We start from the raw sequence: 15,512 nt of genomic DNA, 5'->3' as shown, positions 1-15,512 counted from the left end.
TGACCTCTACAATCTCCCAGTCTTTAGATACAAATCTGCCCTCAAGTGATTGGTTAATATGATTTGCTAAGTATGGAGTTATTGTAACAGCATCCTCTGAAAGGAACCTGACTGATTTACAAACTATACTGAAGGCCTTTATTAAGGGATTTATGTTGCTTTGCTAAATCAATTACTCGTGTTGACAGCTGTTCTTAGTTCAAATTCTGGAATATTTACTGCATCTTCTTTGGTGAAGAAATTTCAGTAAGTCGTGTTCAGTAACTTCCTTTTAGTTGCATTTTTGCCAATAACATTATGACTGCTATGTTCAGAGAAGGTATTGATTGTGTCTTGTCACTGGTATATTTCACATACGATTAGAATCTCTTTGGATTTTCCACCAGATTTTGAGTCAGAGTTTCATTGCAGAAACCATTAAAATCATCTCACATTGAAGTCGATGCTTTATTTTTAGCTTAAAACATTTCTACTTTTGGAGATTTCTCTTTCCTTTAAATCTGGCATGCTTTATTTGCTCTTTCTTCAACAGTGTCCTGTGTACTATGGGGGATCTGTTCCATCTCGTATTAATTTACTTGGTACAACTCTTTCAATCACAATCGATACTTTCTCGTTCAATTTGAGTCACATTTGGCCAGAGCTCACATAATTAATTTGGTAGGAGTGGAGTCTGTCCCTTAGAAAGGCAACAAGAAAATTTTTATGGTCTTTCTTAAATGGATATATTTTACATTTATTTTTGATGTCATCCATCAGGTATTCTCTGCGTGATTAATATTGTGCTTTCAGGTATTCAGCTGAGTTTTGAAAAATGGAACCAGCTAGACTGAACACCCAAAAGAAAACTATTGCTTTTGATATATTTGGATTTTATGGTATTCAGCCATGCTGCAACGACCTTGTGGTCACATATCCATCACAGCACTCAGGACCGTTTTAGGCTAAGCATTCTAGTTTAGCACAACTGTTTACACTGTGTGTGGGCTCCTTAGCTAATTGCTCAAAATAGTTTTCATAGAAAGCATTTAGTACAAGTTCAGGCGATGTTTTGTGCTCACTACCTGCTTTAAACATGTATTTTTGCAAACATATCAAGGGTAGATTGAATCCACACCCACTATAATTTTATTAATTTTATGAGGTGGGTACCTATTTGTGGGGCGGCGGGGGGACTGCAGTTTCCCTTGAACCCTTCAGCAACCATATTATTGAGTCGAGGGATCGTTAAATGGAATTAATTGTCAAGTGTAACCTCCACCCTTACTAAATTGTAGCAACTATCTACTTCAATCAAACTACAAGATAAACTGCTTCTCATAGCGAAAAACTCACCACCACCAACTGAATTTATTCTGACCTTTCTGACACTGTCAGGTTCTATGTAAAAACTTCAGCTTAATTTATCTCCATGTGTTTCCTAGATCTGCCCTTGTCCTGTGTGTTACCTGCTCCCTTCGAACCCCTGTTTGTACTTTTCTGATTCCCTCTAACCTAAAAAAGCTGTCCACTCCACTCCACTCAGGTCCCATTACCTGTGTAACCACTTCTTTTGTGTAATGGTCACCAACCCTATTAAGCAGATCCCTACTCTTCTGCACCCTATGACAAAAGTTAAGAAATACAGCCTACATGGTCACAGAACTGTCTGAGCTACAGATTCAAACCCTCCACTTAGCTCTATACCAGTGATCCACATTTGGTCCTCTCAATGATGCTACAGATGGTGAGCTTCACCTTCATCTTGCAAGCAACACTGGCTGTGTAAAGTGATCCAGAAGCAACACACATCAGGAATACTGACATAAGCCACCACCACCCTCAGTTGGCTGCATCCCGTGCTCTTCATGGTCTCAGGAGAGACCAATTACACATCTAGCATGAAACACTCCTCTTCTCCTGGTGTGTGTACTGAGTTCCCACTGAATTTCTTTCCTCATTGGTAGCCATACACCTTCGGAACTACAGCATGTGCATAACATTGAAGCCCCAACTACCAATAATCTCACACTCTGTGAATGCCCAGACTTTGCAGGTGAAGAGACTTCCTTGGAAACAGGAGAAGCAACTGCAACTGGCTGAGGATATTTATCAGCCACAGCTACTGCCTGAAACTTGTTTGTCAAACAAACCAGGAGAGCTTTTTGATTGGACCCCATAAAGTCTTTTGTTACCTGTCATACCTTGAAATGACCCTGCATTTGACCACAGGTGAGGCATCAACCTCAATGTGGACTGTAACCAGGCTGATGACAATAGCTGACTGTTCGGAAAATGTGTGGGACCTATTGGACATCCCTTGGATACTCATGTCTGGCTCCCCTCAGTGGTGCCCATTGGCAGCAGCCTGACTGAAGCCAGCATCGTCTAAAGCTGTAAACCAAGAGTCTCCACCCTAGCTTGCATCCAAATGCAGCATTCACATTCCCTATCCATACTGAAGACTGTGAACTGTACAGTACAGACACACATACACATGATAAATGTAGGCATAAACCACGAAAACATATGGAAATCACTAAATAATTAACTAACTTCTACTTGGAAGCTCATATATAATACCCAAATAAATTGTATTTAACTGGTGCTTTATAAATATTAGCTGCCACCAAACTGGCATTATTGCTTCTGTTTTATGCCCAATATTAGGACACTGATCCCCTCGTCTTACTAAGGTGCTATGAGTTATGTTGTTATTTGCACCTGTTGCCTGAACTCTTAACCATACTGAACTACTGTTGGTCTTACACTACTATTGATAGATGAGTTTTACCCTCAACTCCCATTACAGCCATTTAGCTCTCTTGTTTTTCAAAACTGGCACTGATATTCTGTGAAGCACACACTCTTCAACACTTTCCAACTCAGGTGTGTGCTGGACCACAAGCCGTATTTAAATAGACACCTGTACCCCTAGTCGTTTGGTTTTCCAACATATTTATTTCAATAGACTCCTTAATTATGCTGTCCAGAAACCTGACATTTTCACTATGATACTGATGTTGTCGTATTTCATTTCATGATTATATTTGAGGCAGTGCTTTGCGACAACTGATTACTTCGTTCTTCATTCTTTTAATCGGGTTTGTCGCTGATGTTCCTTGCACCTGTCTTCGACTGTTCTAATGGTCTGCCCATGTGAGACTCCCAAATTTGCATGGAATGCGGTACACAACTGGCTTTCAGAGGCCTACATTATCTTTAAAATTACAAAGAGAGCTTTTATTTCAGTAAACAGGAATAAAATACAATGGATACCATGTTTCCATATGAGTCAACCAATCTTCCTCGGTAGTGGACCAGTTTATGGTAGATAACTGATTCTTGTCTTCTTTTCCTGTGTCTTAGTCTCAGCCACTTTTCTAGGTGTTCTTAATTTTGACTGCAAAATCAGCTCAATTTGATGACGTGAATACCCATTCCGTTGAAACACTATTCGCAGGTGTTGTAATTCTTTGCAAATCTCTCCCTGTCTGTAAGTCTGCAGATCAAAATCTTTAGCATCAGATTCCTTTATGATGGATGATGATGGCCCAAAGCATACAGAGAGAGATCAGTGTGTGTGTGTGGGATTCCAATATACTCTGTTTTTCAGAGATCCATCTGGTGATTTCATAACTAACACATTGAGGAAAGGTAGCTGGCTATCTTTTTCCAGTTTCATCATGAATTTTGTGTTTGGATGGATAGAGTTTAAATACTCCACGAACTCTTCAAATTTTTCTGTTCTATACAGATCTCTGGGACAGCCTGTTATGGAAATAATACACACATTGAACTCTGTCTGCATATCGTGGGTCACAACCATCATCACAACCATCACAAAAGAATTCAGTGCTAAAGAGGAGTATTAAGAAATGGTGGAAGAGTGCTTGTTTTTACAGTGAGCAACTGTAGTATCCTCCATTGCCATTAGTGTTTGGTTTTTCAATTTCTGTGGCTTCTGCATGCAACATAAGAACATTAAAATGGACTTTTAATGAAACAATCTGTTTCCCACTTAAGGTTTCTTCATCTGTGCATTTATTTATTTATTTTTTAATCCAGTCCTTACTGATGAACGCAGCCAGATAGTGGTTAATCGTGTGGAAACATCTTTTACAGCCTATCAATCAAGAGAGAAGCAGGAGAAAGCCATAATGTTTTTATCCAGACCTGATATATGCTTAGATTCTATTACTAGTAGCAACAACTTGTAGATTCTATATGTTATAAGTTTGTAGGCAAGTCTGTTTCAGTGAATAAAGTTTCACATTTAGGAAGTACTATTTCTAGTACAGTGACTAAAAAATATGCAATAGTCCTATGATTGGAAATATGGGTTCTTCAGAGTTGGAGAGTGCAAATAGTTTGGAGTGAATGAGATTTTTGGGAGTGGTAGTGAAGTATGGCAAGTCACTCAAGCCATCTTAAGAGGAACACATCTTGTCTGAAATGGGAATGAGAAAGGTGGCGGGAAGTAGTTAGAAGTCAAAACATAGTACTTCAGAAAGAAGTGTGTCATATTCAGTTTAAATGTGAGAGAAGGATGAGATAGTATGGGGAGTAAAGATGAAAAGTGGAGAAATTAAACAAGTAAGGTGTACTAGATTGAAGAAGGGGGAGATGGATGGTAGTACCTAAACATTTTTTAAAAAGTGGAATAATATCGTAAAGTGGAAAACAAAAAATAAAAAGTAACACCAGTGGAGATAAAAAACGAAAGAGGATAGGCTGACATAAGATGAGTGTGGAGGGCTTCGGTTCACTGGAGTTAAGAAAAGCTGGTGCCATGTAGAAAGATTCAAGTAGACCTTGTGGTGTGGCAGGCACTAAAGTCTTGTGAGCTGTGCTGCAGAACATAATCAGCAGCTAGGTGGTGGATATTCCATAAAAATAAAAAATAAAAATAAAATAAAATAAATAAAAAAATGAAAACAGTTTATCCATTTCTGTTCACACTTTCTATTATTTAGTGGTGCTCATTCATACATAGAAAGCTTTGCAATAAATATTTCAGTTGGTAAAAGCCAAGAGTTGATACAAATGGAACTCTCCCTCTAATGTTGTAAATCTTGGCAGATGTGTGGCTGGATTAGGTAGTAGTGGATGAAGGCATGAGGCAGATTTTACTACATGAATATTTGAGAGTGTAGAAACTTCAAGGAAGTGGTCTGAAAATCTCATATAATTCAGCAAATATGTAGGGAATGTTAGCAAGATTATGGGATCTAATGCTGGGTGGTATCAGGAGAAAATTTAGGATGGACAATCTCGTTTCAGGAGTTGTTTTTGAAAATAGAAACCCCACTGCCAGGATGTTTAAGGTAAGGAGGTTATTAATAATGATTTTTTTTTGGATGGTCAATATTATAGATAGTTGTAAGTTTGGGGAGGTTATCAATCTGTGTGGAGCGAATTCATTTTCCATAGATACTTAACCGAGAGGGAAAGAAACATTTGCTGTGGGTGTGGCAATTTTCAGAGTGGAAAATTGTTGCTTATACAGCCATGGAGCCTTTTCACTACTGATGTGTTGTGTAAACTGTTCTCGGTGCATGTGTCACATTAATTTTCTATAAAAATCCATGTAAAGAAACATTTTTCTTCTTTGATTGTCAACTGCTCTCATGATGAAGACAATGTAAGACATCATGAAACTCTTGAATTTTGATAGAGAATTGACACTAGAAGTGCACCAAGAATAGTTTATGTGATATTGGTGCTTCTTGCTTGGTTTTAATTAGGCAGAAGTATAAATATGAGCTGTACTGAGTTTGAGGCCAATGTCAGGGAGGTAGTTTGGTATCTGGAAAATGACCCAGTACATTTCAACTGAGAGAGAGAGCCTAACTCTTGCAGGAAGTGAAGCTGTTAGTCTACATTGTGAGTCCAGACCAAAAAGATATGTGGGCAAATCAGGAAGTCATTGCACATTATTTTTTAGCTGTATTATGATTGTAAATGTAAAGTCAACATATCTGTTTCCAATGGTGGACCATTCTTGGACCAACGAGCCTTATTGGCTGGTAGCTCCATGGCACCGTGCTGCTGTCAGATGTTGAAGATAACAGTTTTATTTCACTCATCCATGATGTATGAGCAATGAAGTTTGATTAGCTTTCCCAGGAGCAAGGGACAAACACCCATAGAAATCCAAAGGCAAATGTAGCACACACATGGGGGAAAATGTCTCGCTTTGAGAAGTGTGAGGCGGTGGTGTTGTGATTTCATAAAAGGCTGTGAAGACTTGCATGATAATGAGAATTTTGAGAAGTCTTGTATGTCACTGACAGATGAAAACATTTCCCACGTAGATGCAATGGTGAGAGCAAATTGGTGTATGTACCTCAGGGGTACTTCCTAGGCGTTCGATATTTCATCTGGGAGTGTTTATGACATCGTTCATGGGTCCTTAGGGTACCACGAGCTTTCGGTCAGTGGGTGTTAAATAATTTGGATGATGTGATGAAAAGCAAGCAAAAGAGTGCTTCATTGAATCAACTGCTGCAGTATGACGAGGGAGGGTGACAGTTCTCTGGACTGTATTGTTACAGGTGATGAGACGTGAATACTGCATTTGACACCAAAATCAAAGCAGAGAGCGTCCTGTGGAAACATCTGGGTTCACCTGTGACAAGAAAATTCTGTTCAGTGCCCTCTGTTGGGAAAATGATGCTAATGGTCCTGTGGGATTGCATGTACTTCTTGCGGTGGACTTCATGCCACTAGGTGCAACCATCAATGCAGACAGTTATCGTTCCACACTGTCACATCTGTGGACTGCCATCAGGAAGAAGTGCTGAGGGATTCTTGATGTGGACAGCATGATTATCCTCCACAACAATGTGAGACCACATGCGGCAATCACAATTGCCGATAAAGGATGTTTTTCCTCTTAGTCCACAAAGAATGGCACAGCACAGGGCCTGTAGTGGTTTCCATAGCTGTCCAACTTACTTGTTTGTACGTCTAGTTTTCAAATTTGAAGAAGTTATGATCAAGGACTAAGTTGAATTATGTAACAATGTACAGGGTTTTGAACAACTTTCAATTAGACATTGAGAAAAATTGTGTTTGAGAACAAAGGAGGCAGGTGTGCGTAGTTTGTGAAGGGTGCAAATAAATTTTAGCTCTTCCAGAAAGGGGTAGTGGTTCTGTAGGATGGGAGGGTACCAGTGGTAGGTTGGAGGTATCATCTACCTATATGCTAGATACTGAGCTCTGATCACAAAACACAGAACTTTGATCTGTTCAAGTCTAGCAATTACATTTAAAATTACTTTGAAAACTAAGGTATGTCAAAGATACCTAAACCCAAACTCATAAACTGTCTAGAGGACAGTGCAACATAAGACCCCAAGTGCCCCTACTGACGAGGAACGCCTAAATCAAAAGAAACATGCAAAGGGAAAGCATTTATTTGACATAAGAATGTCATTTTCAAAAAAGTGTCCACCAAGGTTGCTTTATACAGGGTGGTCCAGAAAGAATGTGTGGATTTCAAACTTGTGTAATTGGCTCTATTTTGATCACATACAAAATTTACTCACATCACTACAACTAGTAATGTATACAATTTATGAATTATCATGTTTCTTGAAGTCTTAAAGATGTCAAGCAGATAGCGGCCTTCTTCGTAAGTACACCTTATAACTCTTCTATCCATGTTCGCCATCACTTCCATCAACATGTCATGTAAACATCAGCAATTTCGTAACATATTGCAACTTTCAGGTCATTGAATGTACGAGGTTTGTTGCAATAGACTTTACTTTTTAGGTAATCCTATAAGAAGACAAAACAAATCGACAATTGTGCTGGCCAGTAGACGTCATATTGGGGAAACATTTCTCAAACAATTGCAATGGAATCATTAGCTGTGTGGACTGTGGCTCCTTCTACCATGTTCATCCCCAAAGTGTCAAGTTTGGCCACACGAAATTCAAAATTGCGTAGCATTGCAACATAACATGCAGCGTTCACTGTTACATGAACATCACCTTCTTCAAAAAAGTAAGCCCACTGATTCCCATTTTGGACACTCCCCACCACACTTGTCACTTTTGCACTGTGCAGTAGTTTTTGATGCACTTCTTGTGGATTGTCTGCTGCCCAACAGTGACAGTTTTGTTTGTTCACGTAACTGTCTAAATGAAAGTGCCCTTCATTGCTCATCATCAACATGTCATCAGCAGCAAGAACATTAAGCATTCTCCCACAAAATTACCTCTGTTCATCATAATCATGGCTGTGAAGCGTCTGTATGATTGTAATTTTCTAAGGATGAAAATGTAACTCATCCTTCGGGTTCCACTGTAATGAATGACAAGACAAGCCCAGAGTTGGGGTACACCACATAGTGGAGTGGTGAGGACTTTGAAGAACAGATGTTCTTACTCCATCAACATTTTTCTGCGTTCACACTGTGTGAGAATGACCAGGCAACATCTACTTCATGAATGACCCAGTTGTGAGGAAAAAGAGGCAACCAAACACAGTATTGTCTTGCAATCAAATATCGAACAATTTCTTAAACATTGATGTATGCACATTAAAGCCATTCAGCTGTGATCACAGAGTCATTACTTTTGAAGAAATGTTCAACAGTGAAAATGTGATGATGCACAATCCACTCCCATCATCAATACTATGCAAGTCAAATCCATGCATTCTTTTTGCACCAATCTGTACGTGTCGTATACAGAGTATTTCAGTGGGAATAGTTAATATTTTAGGAGGTGGTAGTATGAATTACTTTGAACAATACATTCCATAGTACTAGTGTTGAATTTTTATGGGTCACAGAGATGAGTTTTCATTTCACACGTGTGCTCCAGTTGCTATTGATTGTCATTTTCGTCTTGTGCTTCAAGTTGTGAAGTTATGTTCGAGTTTACATTATTAAATTTTTCAACTATTATTTTGATTTGTTGACTAACTCTGTTGTATCATTTAGGCATACTGCGCATACTTAACAAATTCTGGATATGCCAATATGCTGTTTGTGTGCAGTGGAAACACTGATCACTGATGCTAATAATAGAGAATATGGTAGCCAATTTTCTAACTGCAGAGTACTAGATTCAGGAGTGTTTACTCATTTTTTTCACTAAACTACATAAGACCATTGCGGTGCCCAGCAGTCATATTTCATCTCAATGTGGAAATGAATAGAGATTGGATGAAGTACAAGACATTATTCAGTTGCTAGAATTAGTCCTTAAAGAAGCAGAGTTCCTATGCACATCTGTCTTCCGTGTACAAGAATATGCCAGACGTTACATATGTACAGCTTTTACACTTATCATTTAGAGTGGATAGAGCTTGGAGAAGGAGAAGGTAGGCAACTGCTATTTGTTCTTAGTTAATTGCAAATGGCTAACTAATCCCAATAATACTGTTTACTGATGAAACCATTTACACTCCTGATGGTACCAATGACACTCATAACTCACATTTGTGGTCAGTGAAAAGCCACATGCCTTTTGACTACAAATTTTCAAGTATGCTGCTCTGTAAATTCATGATGTTATATGATGAACAGTTAGGTGATTGGGGCTGTTGTGTTGCCACATCATCTTACAGTGCTCCTTTATCCAAACTTTCTTAAAAACACGCCTCCAGCATTATTTGAATAGATTCCTTTGGCTGCAAGGATGGGTATATTCTTCCAGTATTATGGGACCCTGCCGATTCTACACTCCTGGAAATTGAAATAAGAACACCGTGAATTCATTGTCCCAGGAAGGGGAAACTTTATTGACACATTCCTGGGGTCAGATACATCACATGATCACACTGACAGAACCACAGGCACATAGACACAGGCAACAGAGCATGCACAATGTCGGCACTAGTACAGTGTATATCCACCTTTCGCAGCAATGCAGGCTGCTATTCTCCCATGGAGACGATCGTAGAGATGCTGGATGTAGTCCTGTGGAACGGCTTGCCATGCCATTTCCACCTGGTGCCTCAGTTGGACCAGCGTTCGTGCTGGATGTGCAGACCGCGTGAGACGACGCTTCATCCAGTCCCAAACATGCTCAATGGGGGACAGATCCGGAGATCTTGCTGGTCAGGGTAGTTGACTTACACCTTCTAGAGCACGTTGCGTGGCACGGGATACATACGGACGTGCATTGTCCTGTTGGAACAGCAAGTTCCCTTGCCGGTCTAGGAATGGTAGAACGATGGGTTCGATGACGGTTTGGATGTACCGTGCACTATCAGTGTCCCCTCGACAATCACCAGAGGTGTACGGCCAGTGTAGGAGATTGCTCCCCACACCATGATGCCGGGTATTGGCCCTGTGTGCCTCGATCGTATGCAGTCCTGATTGTGGCGCTCACCTGCACGGCGCCAAACACGCATACGACCATCATTGGCACCAAGGCAGAAGCGACTCTCATCGCTGAAGACGACACGTCTCCATTCGTCCCTCCATTCACACCTGTCGCGACACCACTGGAGGCGGGCTGCACGATATTGGGGCGTGAGCGGAAGACGGCCTAACGGTGTGCGGGACCGTAGCCCAGCTTCATGGAGACGGTTGCGAATGGTCCTCGCCGATACCCCAGGAGCAACAGTGTCCCTAATTTGTTGGGAAGTGGCGGTGCGGTCCCCTACGGCACTGCGTAGGATCCTACGGTCTTGGCGTGCATCCGTGCGTCGCTTCGGTCCGGTCCCAGGTCGACGGGCACATGCACCTTCCGCCGACCACTGGCGACAACATCGATGTACTGTGGAGACCTCACGCCCCACGTGTTGAGCAATTCGGCGGTACGTCCACCCGGCCTCCCGCATGCCCACTATACGCCCTCGCTCAAAGTCCGTCAACTGCACATACGGTTCACGTCCACGCTGGCGCGGCATGCTACCAGTGTTAAAGACTGCGATGGAGCTCCGTATGCCACGGCAAACTGGCTGACACTGACGGCGGCGGTGCACAAATGCTGCGCAGCTAGCGCCATTCGATGGCCAACACCGCGGTTCCTGGTGTGTCCGCTGTGCCGTGTGTGTGATCATTGCTTGTACAGCCTTCTCGCAGTGTCCGGAGCAAGTATGGTGGGTCTGACACACCGGTGTCAATGTGTTCTTTTTCCATTTCCAGGAGTGTAGTTTCAGGCAACACAAACTTTCCATGAATGATGAGTTGGGAAAAATGGTCACTTTTCATGGCCACCCAGGTCTCAGAACCTGCTCGGTTGGATTTTTGCCTCTGTGGAAAGCAAATTCCATAAAGAAAAGGTAAACACGAGAGACATATTGATAACATAGATTATGAATAGTGCTGCCCTCAAAAAAGAATGCCAAGACAGTCTCAGAAATAATTCGAAAGTGATTTGAAGTAGGAAGTGAAATTTATGTAAAACATTGCAGATCTTAACCATTTGCCTTTACTTAACACCTTGTGTATTTGTTTGGGTTAAATTCTAACAACTCTATCTTTATGACCAGCAAAAATTGAACGCATGCTATACAAGGTAAACATTAATAAAACTGACAAATCAGGCACAGATTCCAACTGTAAACGAAGAGGAAAAAAAGGTGCTATGAACATATGTCCAGAAATGCATTGTAGCCATGGTAGATGGCAACGACAAATGAAAGTTCCTCTGACTACGTACGGTGTGTTCCTTGTGTGTTGCAGGCTCTGTGGATGATGCAGCGTATGGTAAGCAGCAGAATGATCAGCTATTCATGTTGAAATGAGCTGAGATGGTGTTCGTATAGGGCCAAGCAGTTGGAAATAGTCTAGAGACAGAACTCAGTCCTCCAAGTCTGGTGTTCACACAGTCCGCTGCCTCCTTGCACAGTCATTTGTATGAAAGGAGCCATGACACACAAATTACCAAAAAGGGCTTGAAATGTTGTTTGATGCAGTTGGTATCTGAGGTTACTTGTTTTGGTGTAGCCGTGCTGCCTCTCTACCGTTTTTATCCGCTTGGCTATGTATAGGCAGCATTTCAGCTTGTTCCCAACATGAAAACTGGGCCATACTACTGCTTATAGTACACTGTGTCAATCACTCAGTCTGCTACACAGATGGAACACACCACATATGGTCAGAGGAACTTTCATTCATCAGCATCATCTACCGTGGCAATGATGCATTTCTGGACACATGTTCATATTATCTTTTTCCTCCATTTCCAGCCAGTAATCCATTCCTGCAGTTTGTCAGTTTTATTAATGTTCACCAGGTATATAATGTTTTATTCAAATTATTCAATACTACCACCTCCTAAAATATTTAGGCCTATTGTTTTTCCAGAAACATCCTATATACAGCACTGAAAATGACATTCCTGCAAGCTAAAATGTTTTCATCTCTCTCTGAGTGAGGACAAGGAAACTAACCTTGAATAGAACAGAACTTTGCCACTGAAGATAACCTCATATGTACAGTAGCCACTGCTCTGGTTAACATTTTCTTAGAGACAGTATTAAATATACCCAGTGAACTTAACTCAGCCACAAAACAGTTTAATTGCAGCTGCATTGTAAATGAGTCAGTAAAACATCTTCACATTCTAATCTATTACCTAAGCAGTGAACTGAACTAATGGCAGAATAAGACTGACCAGATGCTGAGCTTCAGAGGGAGAGCGAAAAAAAAGACACCTAGGAGTGGGTTTGCTAATGTGAATGCCTTCTGAACTAAACAACACTTATTTGTATTACTTGCTGCTGAAACTCCCCAAAATCTAGACTACATACACCATAGAAAATGTATTCTACTGGCAACAAACGGGTGTACAGCAACAGGAGCTGTATTCTTCTATAGTAGACCACTATCATTTATTTATGTTAACCAGCCACATGACTATGACTAAGTCAAAGCAGTTGTAACATTGAGACAGATATATAGATTCAATAGCTTGTTTACAGTTGCTCTGTATGCAGTGCCCCATGAAAAACTACAGATAGCATTTTGAGATTATTTTAAGGGTACTGGACTTTTCACCCTCATGAGAGATGTTGATATATGATATTTGGAGATACAGCAACAAACGCAAGTGAGAAAACTTCAGTAGCATTTGGATCATGGCAAAATAATCAAGTTACAGAATAAAACACTAACTGTACTCAGTTTATTTCTTACTGGTCAATTTCAGCAAAGTTACTTAACTTTTGTCTGTGAGTGATGTTCAGCTAACATGCCCCAGTAGCATTATTTTCAGAATATTATTGATGATATATGACAGGAATGTTTTTTAACAACATAAACTGAATGTATTATTAACATTAAATATACCCTTTGTTTTGTTCCATGTCTACTTATGCATTTACTCCTACAACTCAAATGTCACAAGGCATTCCATTCTTTTAATAATTTCACATACACTTGTACATGGAATCTGTGAACTTGCTGTCTCTTCATACTTAAGGTGCCATTTACCACATGTCCAGTCAGTAAATGACAGTCTTCTGCATGACACAGTTTGCAGATTTAGTACCAGCGGCCACTCTGCCATTGTGTTTCTTCACATTCTTCTTTCAGTTTATTATATTCCTGCAATTGAAGTTCAAGGATATGGTTGGCTGCATTGAAGCTGGAGACAGGCAAGTGTTCATTCCACATTATGTCCTTTACAGGGTGATAAGCAGTAGCATCAGCTAATATTCATCATTATGGAAAAAATAAAATGCTTCACGTTTGTTGAGTGATGCTCTACATAAATGTCTACATTTTGAACTTAACGCTCGATACCTGTGGAGGCAAATGACCCATTATAACATGATGCATATTTCGTTACACTAATATACAAGATGAGTATTGCTCAAAATTAATGTAAGTTTGAGCCCTATCCAAAGGCCTCACCTTTAGCCCTACACCCAAATTTAAAAATACTGGACTTGTCAAAGACATGTTCGCCTTCTCCCAATCCCTGCATTGGAAGCATTTCTTTGGCACCAGTCCATCCAACCAAAACCAATCTAATTCCAACATTGAACCCTACCTCTCCCAGCTCATACCTCAATCCATCATGATCCCCCCCCTCCTTCCACCTAATCACCCACTGATCACCTTCAGGAATTCCTTACCTGTAACTTAGCCTCAACATCCTTCCCAAGATCACTTCCTTAGAACACCAACCTTTCAGAAGCCTCACCATCCTTCCCCAGGGCCCTTCCTCAGAACACCAACTGTTCAGCAGAAGAAAGAGTAGCTACACACAACCTCGAAACAAATCCTGACCTAATCAACCCATCGGCAGACAAAGGTTCCACCACTGTTATGAATCACAGTGACTATTTGGCAGAAAGCCTTTGCCAATTATCTGGCTCCTCCACTTACAAACTCTGCCAGAGTGATCCTATCCCAAAAGTCCAAAACATCCACCAATCCCTATTTAAAGCCATAGGTCCTTCCCAGAACCTCTCCCCTCATCCCCCATGACACCCCACACAATCTTCTACATGCTCCCCAAAATCCACAAACTGTGCAGTCCTAGATGCCCATTGTGGCTGGTTGTTGTGTTGGCCCTTGTTGACCAATACCTCCAACCAATTGACTGTAATGTAGCTTCCCACATCAAAAGATACCACTTCCTACTCTCCACCATCCTCATTCCTTTACATCCTGGAGTCCTACTCATAACTGTTGATGCCACCTCCCTATACACCAACATCCTTCATGCCCGTGGTCTTGCTGTTATTGAACACTACCTTTCCCAATGTCCTTCACACTCCAAACCCACGACCTCATTCCTCAAACACCTTACTAACTTTATCCTAACCCAAAATTACTTCTCCTTTGAAGGGAAGGTATACAACACTTCTGTGCCAACCTGTTTGTGGACCATCTAGAGGATATTTTCTTAGGCTCCAAAAAGCAAAATCCCTAGTGTGGTTCAGGTTCAGTGATAATAACCTCATCATCTGGACTCAGGAGCAAGACATGCTATCTTCATCCCTTCACAACATCAACACCTTCTCTCCTATCTGCTTCAGTTGGTTCTCCTCAACCCAATGTGCCACCTTCCTAGATGTTGACTTCCTCCCATCTCATGGCTCCGTCCACACTTTTGTCCACATTAAACCCATTAACCACCAACAGTACCTGCACTTTTGACAGCTGTCATCCTTTCCATACCAAAAATTCGTTCCATACAGCCTGGTCACCTGGGGACAGCACTCCATACAAATACTTTCAGAAACGACTTCCTAACACGTAAATCTATACTCGATGTTTACAAAATTCTCTTCTTCAGAAATGCTTTCCTTGTCATTGCCAGTATACATGTTATATCCTCTCTACTTCGACCATCATCAGTTATTTTCCTCCCCAAATAGCAAAACTCGTTTTCTACTTTAAGTGTCTCATTGCCTAATCTAATTCCAGCAGCATCACCCAATTTAATTCGACTACATTCCATTATCCTCGATTTGCTTTTGCTGATGTTCACCTTATATCCTCCTTTCAAGACACTGTCCATTCCGTTCAGCTGCTCCTTCAGGTCCCTTGCTGTCTCTGACAGAATTTCAATGTCATCGGCGAACCTCCAAGTTTTTATTCCTTC

At 40.9% G+C, this 15,512-nt stretch overlaps 1 protein-coding gene across 5 annotated transcripts in view; it reads left to right on the top strand.

Annotated features, from left to right (window-relative positions):
• Nucleotides 1-15,512, top strand: part of LOC126344887 (probable E3 ubiquitin-protein ligase MGRN1) — a 156,767-nt gene that overhangs the window by 90,794 nt on the left and 50,461 nt on the right. The gene's annotated exons all lie outside the window — the stretch shown is intronic.

The sequence above is a fragment of the Schistocerca gregaria genome, chromosome 1, assembly GCF_023897955.1.
Source record: "Schistocerca gregaria isolate iqSchGreg1 chromosome 1, iqSchGreg1.2, whole genome shotgun sequence".
In the NCBI taxonomy this organism is placed as follows: Eukaryota; Metazoa; Arthropoda; class Insecta; order Orthoptera; family Acrididae; genus Schistocerca; species Schistocerca gregaria.
Note: the sequence above shows the minus strand (reverse complement) of the source record. Positions and strands in the feature narration are given on the sequence as shown.